Below are 20,140 nucleotides of genomic sequence, written 5' to 3'. Positions count from 1 at the left end.
TAATAAATTCGATTATCTGTTGCTAGTGGGTTTTCCTCCCGAAAGGGTTTTCCCACATTAACTCTGTGTGTTATATCTCTATGTTGTTTATTTGGGCATGTCCATGCTTGTGCCATGTTCTATAAATGTTGAAAATTGCATACACTAGTTTGTTCTCCCCTGGAAATTGACATTAGGGAAGCGAATTTCTGCACTTGCTTTCCTTACAAGTGGTATCAGAGCTTGGCCCATTTTGTTATCTTTGTTGGGTAGGGTTGGTTTTTTGTGTTACTTCTATTTCAGTGGGAGTCTTGCAGTGTGTCTACTTGTTTTATAGTTTGGGATGGCGAGCACCTCAGGGTGCATAGACATGGAGAAGTTTAATGGTTCCAGTTTCAAACTATGGAAACTCAAGATGGAAGACTTGCTGATCGATAGAGATATCTGGGGTGCTATGACTACAACTTCTAAGCCTTCAGGTATGAAGCAAGAAGATTGGGACTTAGCCAACTGGAAGGCAAGGGGTCTAATCAAGCTATGTCTTGTTGATTTTGTTCTATTAAACATCCATGAGGAGAAGAATGCACATCTACTTTGGACTAAGTTGGGGGATATTTATCAAGGCAAATCCTTGGTGAATAAACTTTTCTTAAGGAAGAAATTGTACTCTCTGAAGATGGATGTAGGAACACCATTGGTAGACCACTTGAATGCATTCAACATGGTTCTTGCATAGTTAATTTCTATTGGTGTGTCCATTTAGGAAGAAGAACATTGCATGTTGTTTTTGTGTTCACTGTCTGACTCTTGGGAACACTTAGTGATGGTTATCGGTAGTACTACGACCTAGTTCAAGATGGATATTGTGGTAAATACTCTTTTGTCAAAAGAAATGAGAAAGAATTCTTTTGAGATAACAAAAGATGCACTCTTTGTTCGAAGCAGACCAAAAGATAAAGACAAGAAGAAAGGCAAGAAGTGCAAGTCTCAAGAGAGATTTAAATCTCCAGGCAAGAAGTCAAAGGTGAAGTGCTGGAACTGTGGGCAGAAAGTGCATATCTGAAAGGATTGCAAGGAGGAGAAGAAGAAAAAGTATTCTGACACTGAATCTTCTCAAAGTGATGTAGATGCATTTGTAGCAGCCTTGGTAGTGCCTACTTCAGATGACACCTGGTTAATAGATTCTGGTGCATCTTTCCACATGACCTCCCACAAGGAGTGGTTCTCGAAATATGAACCTTATCCTGGTGGAAAGGTATACCTGGCTAGTGATTCTACGTTGGAGATTGTAGGGAGAGGCAGAATCAAAATCCAGTTCCCAGATGGTAGAGTGAAGGGGATAAATAGAATTCTTCATATGCCATGTCTGGCAAGAAATCTTCTCTCTGTAAGTAAACTTAATGATGCTGGAGTACAAGTTACATTTGTATCTGGTGTTTACAAGATGACTAGGGGTTCCATTGTATTGGCAAAGGGTGACGGTTTTGGTACTTTATATAAGTTAAATGCTAAACCCATATGTTGTAATATGGCCTCTGAAAAGTCAATTAAGAAAACTGTAATGATGCATAATGCTAATTCTTTGGAAGCTAAACTTCCTACTGAGAAAACAATGCTTTGGCATAATAGATTAGGCCACATAGGTGAAAAAGGTTTAAAAGCCTTGAAGAATAAGAATCTGGTTGAAGGTCTGGAGGATTGTAGTTTTGAGTTTGATTTCTGCGAACACTGCATATATGGAAAACATAACCATGTTCAGTTTTATTCCAGTTCTCATAAGTCTTCTGATATTCTGGATTATGTTCACTCTGATGTGTTGGGTCCAGTGGATGTACCTTCTCTGTCTAAGTTTAAATACTATGTATCTTTTGTAGACAATTATTCAAGAAGGGCATTTGTGTACTTTCTTAAAAGTAAATCAGAAGTGTTCAGTCAGTTTAAGGAGTTTAAGAACCTTGTTGAAAATCAAACTGGGAGAAAGATTAAATGTTTAAGAACAGACAATGGTGGTGAATTTTTTAGTGCAAATTTTGATAAGTACTGTGTTGATCATGGAATTAAGAGACACAAGAATGTACCTTACACTCCACAATAGAATGGAGTTGTAGAAAGGTTGAATCGGTCTCTAATGGAGAAAGCAAGGAGCATGTTGAGCGGAGCTAGGCTGGAACAAAAATTTTGGGCTGAAGCAGTTGCTACAATGTGTTACCTGTTGAATCATTCTCCTACTTCAGCATTGGTTGACAAAAGACCTATGGAAGCATGGTCTGATAAGAAACCTTCTTTAAGGCACCTTCATGTTTTTGGCATACAGGGATATGCTCATGTGCCTTATGTGAATAGATCTAAGTTGGGTAACAAAGTGGTGAAATGTATCTTCATTCTCTATGGGGTTGGTGTGAAAGGATACAAATGTTGGAATCCAGTGATTGTTAAGGTTGTGTGCAACAGAAGTGTGATCTTTCATGAGCTGAAGCCTATGTCACTAGATCACAAAATAGAAAGGAAAGGAGAAGCTAAGGTTGAAATTCCTCCAGCCAAAGAAGAGTGTCCAGAGATACCTAAAGATGAGGAGAGTTCAAGCAGTTCAAGTAGTTTTGAAGAACATGATGATGGGCCTCCTGTGGAGCCTCAAGAATCCTCAACACCAGAGTTGAGAAGATCTACTCGAGAGAGGTGGCAACCTAATAGGTATACACCTAATAAGTACAGTATGTTGAATGTTAATTGTGCTTATGCTTTACTTGTAGATACAGATGAGCCTAAGACTGTCAAAGAAGCAATTGAAATGCCTGATTCAAATTCCTGGTTGGAAGCCATGAATGATGAAATATCATCATTGGATAAAAATGGAACTTGGCATTTGGTTCCATTGCCTAAAGGTAGAAAGCCTGTAGGCTACAAATTGGTTTTCAAAAAGAAGTATGGTCTAGATGGCAGCATTGACAAGTACAAAGCAAGACTGGTTGCAAAGGGGTATTCGCAAAAAGAAGGTATTGACTATGGGGAGATCTTCTCTCCTATAGCTAAGCTGACATCTATCATATTTCTTTTGTCACTTGCAGCAGCATATGATTGGGAGATTGAGCAGATGGATGTGAAGACAGTATTTCTCATGGTGATCTTGAAGAAGAAATTTATATGTCCTAGCCTGAGCACTTTGTGGGAAAAGGTAAAGAACATCTGGTTTGCAAACTCAAGAAGTCTCTATATGGTTTAAAATAGTCTCCCAGAATGTGGTATCAAAAGTATGATACATTTGTTTTGTCTTTAGGATTTGTGAGAATGAAGGTTGATCATTGTGTTTACTACAAAACTGATGATGATAGGATTCTTATCATAGCTTTGTATGTAGATGATATGTTGTTTATAGGAAACACAAAAGGTATGATCTCAGATTTAAAATCTCAGCTTTCTATGAAATTTGAAATGAAGGACTTAGGACCAGCAAATTACATTCTGGGAATGGAGATCAAAAGGGATAGATCTAAGAGGAAACTTTATCTTAGCCAAAGAAAGTATATAACCAATGTTCTTGATAGGTTTCATATGTCTGACTGTAAACCACAGGTTGTTCCCATCTTGCAAGGAATTAAGTTGTCTATGCTTGACAGTCTGAAATCTCTAAAAGAGATTGAAGACATGAAAAGTGCACCTTATGCAAGTGTTATAGGCAATCTGATGTATGGTATGGTCTTTACAAGACCAGATATTGCCCAACCAGTGGGAGTACTTAGCAGATTTATGTTGAATCCAAGGAAACCGCAATGGGATGTTGTAAAGAGAGTGTTTAGATACCTAAAGTGTACTTTAGATTTTTCATTGTGTCATCATGGTAATCTAAAGGACTCAAAGATAACTCTCAGCATTTGTGGTTATATGGATTCTGATTGGGCAGGGGATATTGACAGAAGGAGATCCACTAGTGGATATGTTTTTGTCCTGAATAGTGGAGCAATTAGTTGGATGAGCAAGCGGCAAGTTGTAGTCGCTTTGTCGACTACAGAGGCAGAATACATGGTGACCACACATGCTTGTAAAGATGCAGTTTGGCTTAGGCGTTTGAGTTCAGATATTAGACACTCTAGAAAATGTTGCAGATGCCTTGACAAAACTAGTGAGCACGCACAAGTTTAGGTGGTGTTCAAATTCTATGGGTCTTCATACCCATGTTTCTCAGTAGCGTCTGAAATGGTATTCAGTCTAGTGAATTCTTCGTCAAGTGGGAGTTTGTTGGGATTGTGCCTCTAATTCACTTGACATGTTCAGGTTGGTCGGGCTAGCCTACACTTATGGAATAGCAGAGTGGAAGATTGCATTAGAGTTGTGCTAATGACTCGATGGAGTTGTCTTAAGTGGTTCGGGTTTGTCATCGGGTACTGGGTGTTCCTATCGAAAGCTATTCTGATACCCGATGGAGTTGTCTTAGTCGGTCCAAGTTGTCATCAACTATCGAGGGTTCTGATCTGGAGTTAAGCCGATACCCGATGAAGTCACCTTTGGTGATCGGGTCGATATCAGCTACCGGGTTAGTGTACTGAAGTCTATGTTGAAGTTCCAATGAGTCTATCTTGTTCTGTCTTGGAGTGCTTCGTTCATCGGGATAGCAGTTTTGGGCATAGGTCGATGACCCGATGAGACCACTCTCTATTATCGAAGATCAGAGTAACTTCACAGTGCCTGGTCCGATGAGCTGATGAGACCACTATTGTTTATCGGAGATCAGAGTAACAGTTTACATGTTTTATCGATGACCCAATGGAGCCGCCTTTGGTGATTGGGTATCATCGGGCGATCGACTTTACTGTTTGAAAGCTATACTAATGGTCGATGGAGTGGAGACCAACTGCAAGAGCAAGATCAAACTGAGATCCAAAAAGGTTAACTCTTGGACACTAAGGATGTGATTGTTGGTGTATTTGAATACAAACTAACCCAAGTCCTTGCTACATGTGGGATAATTAATTTTCCATGAATGCAAACCGACTCAAGCAGATGGTTAGACTTCAAGCCGTTGGTGCAGTTGCTCAGATAAACCATTGACCAATTTGATATTTGAAGCCAAACGTGAATTGAATGGAAGGTTACAAGTTACAATAGCTTTTGAACATTCAATAACTGGTGTGTGATTTGAGTGTTGTATGTTAATCTGGAATGATAGTATGATAGAAAGCCCGCCCCCTAGCAGTTTGATCAAGAAAGTTATAAGGTAGTGGGTTTCTTCGATCTTGAGACCTCTTCTTTAGCTAAGAGTTGAGAAAAGGTATTACAAGCCAGAAGAGCTACGTGTAAGTGCCTCACAAGGCAAGGTGCAAAGAATATTTGAAAGCCCAGCTATTGGTCAATTATCTGTTGCTGGTGGGTTTTTCTCCCGAAAGGGTTTTCACACATTAACTCTCTGTGTTATATCTCTATGTTGTTTATTTGTGTGTGCTCATGCTTGTGCCATATTTTGTAAATGTTGAAAATTGTATACACTAGTTTGTTCTCCCCTGCAAATTGACATTAGGGAAGCAAATTTTTGTACTTTCTTTCCTTACAGATAGGTGACCTAAAAAGTGAATAGCCGAAGGAACCGGTCTTGTGCAGAGAAGGCACAATCGGTATGTATTGAGAGGAATGCATATTGAGATCTGATCAAGCTATCAGTAGCTAATTCAACAGATCATCCAATTGTTGCTTTCTCATAACTACAACATAAATCCTTTAATTTGGTGGACTTTAACAGGTCCCATTGTATAAAATTCCTTAACAGGGTAATATCTTAACTGATGTTCTAAGTCCTCTAATCAGGCTACCCTTAATAGGGTAAAGGCACTAACCGACCTTGGTCAAAAGTCCCTTAACCGGGTGGCACCTAACAATTTTCTTGTAATCTCCTAATAGGGATGGCTCTTAATCGAGCGTACTCCAAAAGAGTACAAATTTTGTGAGTTCCTACTCACACCATGGTTTTCTCCCTATTAGGTTTCCATGAGATAACTTATTGGTGTCACTATCAACTTTTTATACTTGCATATTTTACTTCAGTGTTTAATTATATTGTTGGATCTTATGTGAATGAATATTTAAGATAATAATTAAATTGTGAAATTTTGATAAAGTGTTGCTTCACCCCTCCCCTCTCAGCACCGATTGGGACTAACAAATACCATATTACAAAGGTTTAAATAGGGGATTGTAAACTAGTAAATATTCAATTTCCAATTGGCACTAAAATTGAGTTTACACATGTGTCCTAATTTTGCTAATGAAAATAAGGAGACATCTAATGTTCCTTATGTTGGCATCATTGGTTGTTCAATGCATACAATGTTTTATAATAGACCACATATAGCCTAAGCAATGGGACTTATAACCAGGTTTATGTCAAACCCTTGTAAAGAGCATTAGACTTTTGCTAAAAGGCTCTTTAGGTACTTGCAAGGTACTTCTTATTAATGGTTGGATTATCTTGGTATAGTTGATAATATAGATTATTTATTCGATAAATAGGGTTTTGTTGATTTAGATTGGGCAAGTGACTTGGACAATCAAAGGTCCACTAGTGGCTATGTGTTTACTTTGTTTGGAGAAGTGGTAACTTGGATGAGTGAAAGACAACCTACAGTTGCATTATCCACAAATAAAGAAAAGTATATGTGAACTACACATGCCTCTAAGGAGGTGGTATGGTTATAAATATTTGTTAATGGCATTGGTTTTGATTTTAGAATAGTGAGGATCGATTGTGATATTCAAAGTGTCATATGTTTGGTGAAAAATCTTATGTGTCATGCTCATACTAATCATGTTGATTTCCAATATCACTTTGTGTGAGAAATGGTTTAGAATGGACAGGTCTTTATTAAAAAAATTTGACACTTTAGATAATGTTGCAATTATTTTATGAAACCAGTGACCATGGATACAAGACCACTATCTTGGTCCAATTTAGTGAGATGGCTTATGATAGATATTAGAGCATTTGTAAGTGGCTATTTTGGGCTATATGCATGATTTCAAGAGGGTAGGAATGGGATTTTTTCAAGTGGTTTCTCTTCTTATTATATTGTTATATCACAATGGTATCCACTCCCAAGAGTTTCTATAAGTTGGGGCCTTGAGCTAGTGTAAATATCAAGTTTTATTCAATTTTATAGGTAACAAGTTGTTTTTGGATTTTATAGAATACTTCAGAGAAGTGTATTGTTGTTGTAATATGTCTATGGATTAGTAATATAATTTCCTCTCTTTCTATGGTGATATTTTTTCCCTTAGGGGTTTATCCACATATATTTGGTATTAACTATGTTATGGTTCTCTATTTCCTTCTTTGATTCCATGACCACATTCTTTAAGGCTTAATCTTTCATATTTAGATTTGAAAGCACTTATTTTAAGTATATATTTTAAACTTTATTCATATTTTTAATGAACACCAATTTCATTAAGCTTGTGCTCGCACACTCCAATAGTAGACTACTAACTATATGCAAGCTAGACAAATGATGGGTACTACACCAAAGGGCTTGAATATATAGATAAGAAATATTAAAGAAATCAAAACTATTAAGAGTGAGGATAATGTTAGAGTTTGTTGGATATTGTTACTACTATGATATGTTGTTGTCATTGACATCAACACATTCCTATGTTTAGGTGCTCCAGGGATTGCAGAGAATCGAGTTGTTTTAGCTGGTTCATTGGATTTGTGGTTCTGTAATGAAGTATCTTTCATATCTCTTCTTCATTCTTTATCAATTTCAGTTATTCAGAAGTTTGCATGATCATATCATATGATCCAGTTGGTGGTTTGGTTCTTCTGTTATGTGGTTGGCAGAGGTCAGTATTTGATCTGGTTTGCTTCAGTATGATCAAATCTTGAGTTACAGATTTGGGATTATATTTGGGATGTCCATTTGTATCTTTGATTCAGATGGTTCATGATTTGGTGCTTCGCAAGTTATCTTTCCACGTGGCAGTTACTGTTGTTGAGTGTTCTTGAGTATCAGATGTTGATCGATGAAGATTTGAATAAGTGGTGTTGGTGCAGTTGTTGTACATGATTTTAATGTAGTTGTTGGTGTTTTTTGATTATGTCCTATGTGTTTTGGTGAACTGCATTGATGATTATGTACAGTATTGGTGATTTTGTTAATTTGGTAATGTTCTTCTTGTTATGCGGTATTTTTGGTGGTATAGCGTGTTGTGGTTGATTTTGGCAAGGTTTTCGGTGGTATTGTGCATTCGAGTATTTTATTTAGGTCCATGATATGATATTAGTCCAATGATTGATTATTGTAGTGTGTGATGGTTTTTGTATTAGGTCTTATTGGGTTGAGCCGACCTTGTTGTAAAGGTTGATGATTTGTATAAATAGGTGTTATATTCATGTAATTTGGATTTGTGAGTCATGTAGGCCTTTTCAAAGAGTTGTGTATGTGCAAACAAATGAATTCATCTTTTGGTGCAGTGTTTGAGTAGATAATTGTAGTGTTGTAAAGTAGAGAAATGTGTTTAATAGAAACTGGTATCGAGCATTTGGAGATGTTATTTCTTCAGTTCATGTAATTCGGATTGTTGTTTGAATGCTTTTGTAAGTCAGTGAGACTTCCCAGAGGGTTGTAGTCTTCCAGGTTATTGTATTTTGAGCAGTGAGCTCTAGGCAATGTATCTTAATGCATGTGCATTCCCCATTGTAATATTTTCACATACTACTACAGAGTATCATCTTATTTTTACCATCGTGGTTTTTCCCTTAACCAGGTTTTCCCCATCGAAAATCTTGGTGTTATGTGTTTTTTTGTTGTTGTTGTTGATAAGATTTAAGGTTGTCCTTAATTTATGTAATCCGATGAAAACTAATTCACCCACTCTCAGTTTTCCTTCATTGTTGTTGCTAACAGAGAATAGGGCCAATAAATGTACACTTCAAATGGGATTAAGTAAATAACTTAAGCTATCAAGCATGAGCTAGAGTTGATCTATGGAAAAATATACCAAAGTGTAATAGGTCCAACTAGGCTTTAGTGTTTAAAGCATATGGCTAAAATAATAAAACCTAACAAGATAAATTTCCTTGAACACTACAATGGGCCCATCTAAAGACCAAAGCCAATCTAGAAAACTCTAGAGACATAAAAGACATATCCAAATATCTCTAATAGTCTTGAACATATGCAACTAATCTGTAATAGATAGACAGCAACTTTGATAGCAATGACAATATTACAACATTCCTTAACATCAATGACAATAATTTGTAATATACTTCACTTTCATATTTCCAAGAGACTTAGATCCCCCGTGATATTTAGATCCAAAGTTTTCTTTCTTTGTGTCCCTCTTCCTTCTTTTATCCTACAATATACCTTGAACTGCAAGAGCCTCCTTAGTAATTAATAAGTTTTTCTCTACATCTCTTCAAATAGTAACAATACAATTACCTCATCCATCTTGAACTTATTGGTAGTACTTCCAATGGCCATCACAAGATGGTCCCATAAGTTTGATAGAGAATAAATTAATTTCATACATCAATCCTTCTCCTCCATATTCACTCCAATAGAGCTCAACTAGAAAAAGTTATAATAAAGATATTTTTGGGAACTCTAGTAGATCCTCAATCGTCCATCTTTATATACTACAACTTCTTCCTCAAGAATTACTTATTCATTGGGGCTTTATTCTATTAAATTTGACCAAGTTTATTCTATAGTTTTTTGTCTATGATTTCATCATGGTCATTCAATAAAATAAATCCTACCAAACAAATCATTAAGACCCTTTTGTCTTTTTATCTATCAAATATCAGTCTTCTTATTTCATATTGATAGGTTTGGTATGAGATATTATAGTACATATGTATCAATATATGAGTACACATATATTCCATCTTAAATTTCTACATTTCAAAATTTCCATGATTAAAATTTTCCATCTCTAACATCCAGGTGTGGTATCCATCTCCTTTCAACAAGGCTAGAAATATTCTATAACAATCTCTCACTCAAACAAAGATTAGCTCTTAAAACCCTCTACCTAAAATTTTTATTAAAATTTGTGAGGCTCTTATGCTAACTGAAATGAATCAAGGTATATTGAAACACTTCCTACACTAATCTAAGGAGAGGATATAGTCCAAATTTCATAGAAAAATTTAATAGTTATAGCGAGAAGATGAACATTCATAAAACATAAACTTAAAATCATAAATATATAATAACATAGCTTTACATGGGAAAATCCCTTATGATAAAAAAAACCTCACACTCCAAAGCATAATACAATGTATTAATCTATAATAAATGAAGGTTAAATTGTACTTATGGAGCCAATATCCTACATGATTTAATCACAAAATATTTTTGGGTCCAAATTCTAATAGCATAACACCACCTACAAATCAAGCTCCCAAAACTCAATATGCAAGAAGCTTATTGTAAAGCGGAAAATCGAACCCTAGTTGCTCTCCCCTCTTCCAACTCCAAGGAGAGAGAAGGGAGGTTACTAGGATTAACGGTTTTCACTTAGGGGAGACTTTACATTCAAAAGAGGGGTTGAAACCCACAAGATCCAATCCCACACAATGCAAGATTGGATTCTAAATGAGTTTCAGGGGTTAAGATAGCAAGGCTACCCTCTTTTGTAAAGAATGTAGATAGAAAGATTAAGCTAGGAATGCATGAAAAGTGAGAAAGATTCGCTTATAAACAGAGATAGGAATATAGGATGAAGCTGTGGACCTAGAATTAGCAGTAAAATGTCAAGATGGCGATGTCCTGCAAATTTGAGTGAAAGTTGACGGGACGATGGCACCCGGCGTGCACACGGTCCTCCGAAAAATCCGCGAAACGAAGGGGGATCTGTTCGTCTCTGCACAAGGATTCCAGATCTTCAATTTCAGCCGCGTACCTGCAACCTACACACAGAAAAGCGAAGATGATTGGGGGGTTAGGGATTAGGGGTTTGCCCTTAGGTCAAACCCCAGTTTTGGAATTAACCAAGAAATGAGAAATGCTGTAAATGTAAATGTTTGTAATGTAAAACAAGTACTAGTACCTTGTTGTAAGAATGTTTGTATTCTTACATGTGAAGGTGTAGATGTTGTTGTATGTTGTATTTGTAAGTTGTAAGTGATCTCCTCTTCAATGGTTGAATCCTTGCCTTGAATGCAACACTTAGCCTTGAATGGCGACTTAGAATGATCAATTGCTTGGAGGAACGCTTGAATGCTTGAATGCTTGAATGTTTGAATATCGTTTCCACGCTTTTTTTCGTCTTCTTTTCCTTTTCCTCTTACCAAAATGGGAGAGGAAATGTATTTTATATACTTGTCAATTAGGGCTGATAGATTGATTTTCCCGACCTTAGGCCGACCAGGAAACATTATTTTCCAATTTGCAAACAAAAGGACCCGAAGCCCCAAAAGAGACTGGGCCCAAAATAGGGTCGGGGACCAGGGCGTTGGGCACCATGGTCCTGGGGGACCAGGGCACTGGGCACCCTAGTCCTGAAAGACCATGGCGCTGGGCGCCCTGGTCCCACCTCCAGGGACAGCAGGGTGCAAGGAGGGATCAGGCAGGGTGCTGGAAAAATGCAGTTTTTGATGTCATGAACAAGTTTCGGGGTCTCCATTCAGGTTCCGTGTTGTGTCACCATCGTGAAGACCGAAATGCAGTCAAAATTGCAAGTGTCACAATTTTAGGATGCTACATTTAGCCCCCACTTTAGCGGGAGTATGTATGCTCATACTTCCGGTAAAGTACAAGGAAACAATATTGAAAGACTTTCACCACGTCAAGGAGGCAAGATACACCAAGCCCCCAGTGGACTAAGGATCTTACGACTTCGATTGACAAAGTAAAAGGGAAGATCATGAGGGAGAACCATGACTGTCAGTAGTAAGGTTCCCTCACTATGAGTCATGTAAGAAAAATACCAAAAATTTTCAAGGCAAAGCTAAGTTCACCAAGAAATTTTCAAGTATCCTGAAGGGATAGACGGGGTGTATGCCCCCTATGTTAAAGCGATCACACACGCCTCAATGGGGGTGATTGCTTTAAGGTAGTGATACACGTAAGAAATGAGAAAGGAAAGGAGCATGTTATCACAAAGATTTAGCCCCTAAGTGTGAGATAAACCCAAGGATAATAGACACAAAACACAAAGCACGAGGTGACTTCGCTTTCCTCGGGGTCAGTATGTTGTATGATAATTCATGTATATCATATGTATGTATGCATAATTGTTCTTCATTCCCCAATCAAGGAAGGTCACCTAGAAGAAGGGAACACATGTGTCTTTTGAGTCAACATGAGAGAGACCAAAAGAGATCTCAATGCTTTGCATCGTCCTCAAGTAGACAACACTAAGGACAACAAATAGAAGAATGAGAATAACACATAGAAGAAGTAACAAAAGAGAGGAGGAAAGAATCTGCTATGCTAATGAAACTAGTCTAGCACGTCATCTACCCCCCGATCTCGTTGATCAATGTTTCGGGAAGGCAGGGAACATGCTAGAGGAGGAACATCCAACACAGCAGATGGAGCTACCACAAGATCCAAACAAGGGCTATGTTCATGTTCCAAGCCACGTTGTTCTTGTCTAGGAGCTAGGATAAGTGCTTTAGAAAATTTGTTAGATAAATGGTTATCAATATCAACAAGTTCATATTCACTATCAGAATGAAGAGAAGTAACATTTTCATTATGAATAACATTTTCATCTATATCATCATCAAGATTTATAAAAATAGGATCTTTAACTCGCACAGGATCAAGACCATCATGCATCTTATGTTTAGGAGATTTTGGCTCAATTTCTGATTGAGGAGAAAATGGAATAATGCTTGTTGAAGGTGTTTTTGGAGATTGTAAAGTTTGAGAAGCAGTTGCTTGAGCTCTAAGATGACGCTTTCGTCGGCGTTCACGTGCAAAACGATTTCGTCTAGTCTTAGTAGGAAGTGGAGAAAATTGAGGAGGAGGAATGTTCTCATCCTTATCACTTGGGTGTTTAGGTTGTGGTCTCTTAGGCTGGATAATAGGAGAAGAGGAAGGTCTCTTCTCTCTATAAAAGGAAGGAGGAGGAACTACTCCATATAAAGGAGGAATATTTGGTTTAGGAAGAAGACCAAGTCCATCATGACGAGGAGGTATAGGTCTACTTTTAAAAAGTTTATTCGGCATAGACATAGTCACATCCATAGGAATGGGTTGGGAATCTTCTTGAGGAAAGACATTAGTTTTATCTTTCAAAGGAAGAACTTATTTCTCAAGAACGATAGGAATATCAAGTTTGGGTGTTCTAGGTTCACTTAGAGATAGGATCATATCTGTTTTCCACTTTTGATAAGATTTGAAAAGATGATCACTTCGCGGTGGAAGAGATTGGAATTGTTTAGGCCAAAAATAATCAATAGGAATGCTAGAAGTTCTTTCAGCTGGTTTAAAGAGACTATGATTGACAGTAACAACTTCACCATTATGGGGAAATTTCAAACACTTATGAATAGGAGAAGCAATAGCTTTCATGGAAGATAGCCAAGGATAGCCAAGCTTCACACGAAATTGTTCAGATGAAGGAATAATAGCAAAGTTCACATCAAAGGATTTGTTATGAACTTCAATAGGTAATGTAATAGAACCAATTGCAGGAGAAGAAAATGCATCAAATAATTTCACAATCACATCTGTTTTGTCATAGATCACTTGATTCAATTGCAAAGTAAAAAGGAATTCTTCAGTAATAACATTAACCATGCACGAAGGATCAATAAGCACTCCACGGCAAGGTGTATTCTTGACTTTTGCAACTATGTATAAAGGACCATCAGGTGCCCTAATAGTTTCATTAGAATCAAATGTGATGGAAGGTTCTTTAGGGTTTTCTTGCTGCTCTACAAAGTTAATCACATTCGGAGTCATAGACATAAGACCATCAGATGAGAAAGAGGAAACATTAGTCTCAATTGCATTAGAGGTATGGGAAGGTAATGGATCAGTAAAAATCTGAAGATTTTGGCTAGGAGGAGCTACAGATGTGTTGCCTTTATCATTCACTCCTGAAACAGAGATAGTATTATTATCAATCAAATCTTGAATTTTACCCTTTAAAGCAAAACATTTTTCAGTATCATGCCCAGGTTGACGATGAAATTGACAAAAAGATTTGTTATCAGAATAGGGTGAATTAATCTTTGCAAGATCTATTTGCCTTATAGGAGGGAGAGTAAGCACATTTTGTTCCAATAACTTATAATACTATGCAATGATTCATTCAAAGGAGTAAACTTTCTTTCTTTCTTGAAAAACTTAGAAATAGGAGGCACGCCTGATGCTGCATTCACATTGTTGTTGATGATGTTTTCATTGAATTTGATGGAATCTCTGTTCGGTTTTGTAATGCCCCGCCAGGAACCCTAAAGGATAGCAACACAACACGGCAACTAAAAGGTGCAGTAATTTTTTTTTTTAAAGATTAAGGGAAATAATCATAACTTTGCTCAATAATTAACATAAGCGGAAGACTAATCATTACATCCTAAAGGGTTACCAACGAAGATTACTACAAAATAAAAACCACATCACAATATTAATCCAATCTTCCATTTAAATTAAGGAAAGCTAATAATGATAAAATAATTCATATTCATAAATTGATCTCCAAAAGATAGGCTTACAGAATTACAACATACATACTTCCAAAGATTCATTTATACAAATAGGAAAGATAACTGAAACAATATACATCCCATGACTTAAATTACAATATTCCATAAAATTACATGGCTTCCATAGAACAATAAATTACAAAGGTTACAAGTTGATGATACAATGACCACACGGCCTCAAAGTACAAATCAAGAATATAAGTGCTACAAGAAGCAAGAACCAAGATGCACCAGCGAAGCCAATCCTCGCGTGAAGGTAGGAACAAGATATCCGATGGGAAGTGGCACTACCACCCGACCATGTGATCCCAAAATGGAACCACCCCACCGTGCTAGGAGATAGCAGACGACCCTCAAGCAAGCAAGAAAAGTACAACAGTACACATGACTTCGCAGTACACAAGTGACTCGACTCACAAAACACTAGCGACCCTAGAGAGAGAGTGTCATCACATGGCTTAACATGGTTACCCTAGGAAGGTCTCCATAGGTCCCGGCCCCCATCATGGGTTATCCTGGTAACCTCTCCCGAACCCTCGGCTCCATCTAAGCATCATGCGGACCCTACCATCCTTTCGTGAAGACAAGGTGGTAGGTTTGCCATTCCAAGCCTTCCCAAACACCTTGAGCCTATACAAGCACTCAACCATGTACAGGGTGCATTATCTTAATTAAATTAATAACTACCCACCCCCTAAATAATTATTAGGTTATCACTTAATAGCTGACTTTCGAGGGGTTATCCTGCCATCCACTTTGGGTGCGGCCCCCGCCCGAAAGCCACTCTCTCTACTAGGTCACTAACTAGATAAGACTATCTATGAGAACTCTATGGTGGACTAACAACCATCAATTATCCAGACATAACACAGGTGGAGGACTCACAGTCACAAACCCAGAGTTAACCATAAGGGACATAACACATAAAAGCCCACTTCCTCAAGGTTTGAACATCGACACCTGACCAAGGGTAAACATCGACAACATAATGACAGTTTTAACCATAATGCGACGACATTAAAACAACTAGACTGCAATTCTAAAAACACCACAAGCAATCTTTCTTGAGCAGTCAACATTTAATCAAATTAGACAAAGGTATACAAGCCGTTATAAAATAATTCCAAAACAACATCTATTTGACGAATACAATCCTCATACGATTATTTTATAATACTTGCATAACAAACACTAGCATTAAATTTAATCCAACTTTCCTTAATTCCAACATTACTACTAACCTCTAAATCATTTGATTTATTTTCACGATACCAAGCAATTAATCCCCATTACTAAATCAAAAGAATTACTCATTAATCTTAACATCATCATAAACTACATTTAACACATTATTATTATTTAATATTAAATAATAACATATTGTTATTATTGTTAAAATAACAATATATTATTGCTTAATACTAAAAACAAATAACGCGTATTGAATTTATTAAAAACCACTAACATATAATGTTATTATTTAATATTAAATGATAACATATTATTATTTGTATTAAAATAATAATATTTTATCATGTAATATTAAACACAAAAATAACACTAACAATTTTGTTTACCACTAACCTAACAAATCAACATTTTCGTTTTTCTTGAAACTAAAAAAATATATTAAAAAAACAATATTTCGAACTACCTTGTGGGGCCCCCACGCACCCACGGCAGCAAGCGCTGCCTTTCCCAAACTGGGAAATGCAGCGAGCTGCATTCCCAGCTTGGGGAAAGCAGCGCTGCTGCTACCCACGCTGGGTGTTGCAGCGAACGCAGGGAAAAAGGGAAGGGGAGGAAAGGGGGGTGCGTGGCTGGGTCGAGCCCAGCTCCCCGCCACCGCCCCCAACACAGTTAAATTTTGAATTTAAACAAAAAATTTTTGTATAACAACAGTTCAAAAAAAAACTCGTTTTTAATTAAAACGACAGAGACTAAAGAAAAACAAAAGCTAAAGACACAGACAGAGGTAAATATCTCTGTTAAACAAAATTTAAAAATTAATTTTCCAGTCACAACATTCAACCAAACAAAAACAAATAAAAACCAATTTTCCAGTCACTAGAATGGCTAATTTTTTTACCAGCAATAACCAAATCCTCTGAGACAAAACAGGGGGAATAAAATTTCATCCAAAACAACCCAGTTGGCTCTAAAAATTTAATTAAATGAGAATACTCTTAAACCCCAAACCCCAATTGAATTCATTTGCTCCCAATCAAGCATGAACAAGGAAATTTGATTCATAACCATTATTTTTAAAACTGGAAATTTCTAGGGAGAAGCATTTTATGAATGCTTGGCAAAATTTTGCCAGCATAACACTACCAAAACCCATCAAAATTCCTAATTACAAACAGCATGATAAACCAAGAAATTTCTTGCATAGCAAAGATGAAACAATATAAATTCAGTTAAGGAAACTACATGGAGAGAAATTAAGTTTGAATTGATAACAAAATGGTAGAATTCTCCTTCCACAACCCATGACAAACAAACACCCAACACCCACAATTCACAATTCAAGATTTTAAACAATTAACAGCAAATGGGAAGAAAGCAAATGATTTTTTTTGTTGCAATAAGCAAGGATTCAACCAACCTTTATGATTTCCAAGCAAGAATGGTATGCTTCAGCAAGAATCCCAGCTGGTTCACACCCAAATCCACCCTTCAAGCAAATTTTCCAAAATTTCTTTCTCCTCCTCCAAAATAAGCATAACCCCCAAAATCTCCTCCAAAATGGTTTAGTAAGAAAAAATCTCTTAACCTAATTTTCTAGGTTGCCCAAAATTTCTATTTTAAAAAAAAACATTAAAATTCCCCATTGACTTTCTTTTCTTTTTTTCTATTTTTCCTTTTTCATATTTCTCAAAACAAATAAATGAAAAATTCCCTCTTTTTGAAAATTACATTTTCATAAGTAGCAATTAAATCAATTTTTCTACTAAATAGGAAAGCAATGAGTTAACTTAATTTGCATATATTTAAAAGCAATTAACTAATCTATTCTATTTCTTTCATTGGATCTAAACACGATTACTTTGCCAATATAAGCAACTAAACATTAAAATCTAATAAACTAATCAATTACGCTTGATTCAAGGCATAAGGCATAATAAGGAATGAATCGCTCAAGCCAACAATAATGACAACTTAAACTTAAATAATTAACCGAACCACCAAGGCACACAAATCGAGGAAAAGTAAAAAGACTCGAAATTCAGACAAAAAGGGATGAACGACCGATTGACGGCACTCACAATAACAGACTGAGGTAAGGACTAGGGTCAAAAGCTATCTCCTCCACTCCCATCGGACATATAAGGCACGCTCAGACCTGTGAAGCCAGGTGGAGACGATACCCCGTACCTACCCGGTACTTGTACCTGCAATATCCTGCATCACCGAAGCACACATACATGCATATAGATATAGAATACATGGCACGCACACCGATGAAGGAGAATCGCGACGTTCCCTGTCTCATCGAAACGAGTGAAGGAAAATCGTCCCCTTGCATCCAATACAATAGCAAACACACAACATATATATGACACATCACCTAGATAAAGTAAAATGTCAGTACGAGCAACAATCCATGAAACACTAGAAATCACCAATACTGAAATACTGAAAGTAACTCATGCATCCAATATCCAGATAAACATGATATAATATCAATTACGTCTGCAAAATGACGAGCAATAAAGTGCCAACTGAATAGTAAACTGAAACACAAAATCAGTCTAATAAGTCCGATCAAAACGGGGTACTACAGGTTTAAACTTCCCAAATGGTTGTTGACTACTATCACCCTTATCACTCGGAGCCATAGGATTTGCTTGTTCCATTTGACTCACAGTCAATTGATAATTGTGAAGAGTTGCACACAACTGTTGGAAAGAAGTAAACTCAGAAAACAGAAGTTTGTCTCGAATATCTTTTTGTAAATTAGAAATAAAGATTCTTTGAATATCATTGTCAGGCATTGGAAAAGAAATTTGGGCATACAAATGCTTATATCTACCAATGAAATCAGTCACTTTTTCTTTAACACCTTGTTTACAATGCATTAAATCAGTCAAAGTAACTTTAGGACTTATATTGTTTTGAAATTGTTGAATGAAAGCATTTGCAAGTTGTTCGAAAGAAGTAATAGAATAAGAAGGCAACGAGCAATACCATTGTAAGGCTTTGTCTCTTAATGTTCTAGTAAACAGTTTTGCAAGCAACCTTTGGTCATAAGCAAAATCGGTACATATTGTTTGAAAAGTCTTAACATGTGTTAGAGGATCACCTTTACCATTATAAAGCTCCAAATGCGGGATTTCAACATGTTTAGGAGGGATAGCTCGAATAATGTCAAGAGAAAGTGGGCTCACAACATCAAATGTGGGCACACTAAACTTAGATTGATTCATAGAAGCAATTTGTTGATGTAAAGAAGAGACAGTTTGTGCAAGATTGTTAATGGTCGCTTCAGTCAAAGAATTCATATTAGATGTGTTAGATTGTGATGGAGGTATGATGTTATTGAAAGAAGGTATTGATTGAGAGTAAGGTGGCGGGACACTATGATAGTTAGTCATAGGAGATGATTGGAAAGGAGGAACACTACAAGGAGGAATGGAATGGTTAAATGAATTGCCCCCTTGCGTCATGTTCATTTGTGGAGATGTAATAGGAACACTCATTGAAGGAATGAATTAAGAAGTTGGATTAAATGAAGGCAGAGGGTTAATTGAAGAAGAAGGATTTCCCCCATGACTGGTGATCATAGGCGAAATGTCTTGTATAGAGGTAGTCATTATGTTTGATGTAAAGGTAGGTATGCTAGCAATAGAAGTTGTCAACGGAATAGAATGATTGACTTGAGGGGGAGGTTGTGTATAACCTAAAGTTTCGGCACAACTCTTCATAGGCATCACATTCGAATCCACAATGTGTGCAATACCATGCAAAATATCAATTCCATTCTTATCACTTTGAAGCATATGTTTTAGACCCTCAATTAAAGGAAGAGCTTGACTATCGAGGTATTCATGAGACATCCATTGGTGAAAATCATCAAATTGGTTATCCAATTTCGAAAGTTGTTCTACAGAAACCTCACGGAGAGCTTCGTCATCATTAAGAGGATTAGAGGAATTACCCATGTCCTCGTTAAAAAGGCTATTCAAATTAGGTTCCATCTCCTCGGTAATTAAACCTCGGAAAGACTTAATTCTAAGGCTTCGTCTAACGGGAACTGTGTAAGTAGGGCTTATTGTTGTAAAACTCATGCACTAGAGAGGGAGAGAAGATTTTGAATTTAGAGGTAGCAAATTTCAGTAAAATCAGCCAATCTCCTAGATTTAGGCTGTTAAATGCAATCACGACAATCTCCCGAAATTTCGAAAAAAATGTCAGGGACCGTGGCGCTCGGAGTGCACATGGTCCTTGCAACTTTTTTCAAAATTTTCAGGGATGAAAGTTATGATGATTTTAAAGCTAATC

This window comes from Cryptomeria japonica, chromosome 5 (genome assembly GCF_030272615.1).
Source record: "Cryptomeria japonica chromosome 5, Sugi_1.0, whole genome shotgun sequence".
Lineage (NCBI taxonomy): Eukaryota > Viridiplantae > Streptophyta > Pinopsida > Cupressales > Cupressaceae > Cryptomeria > Cryptomeria japonica.
Note: the sequence above shows the minus strand (reverse complement) of the source record.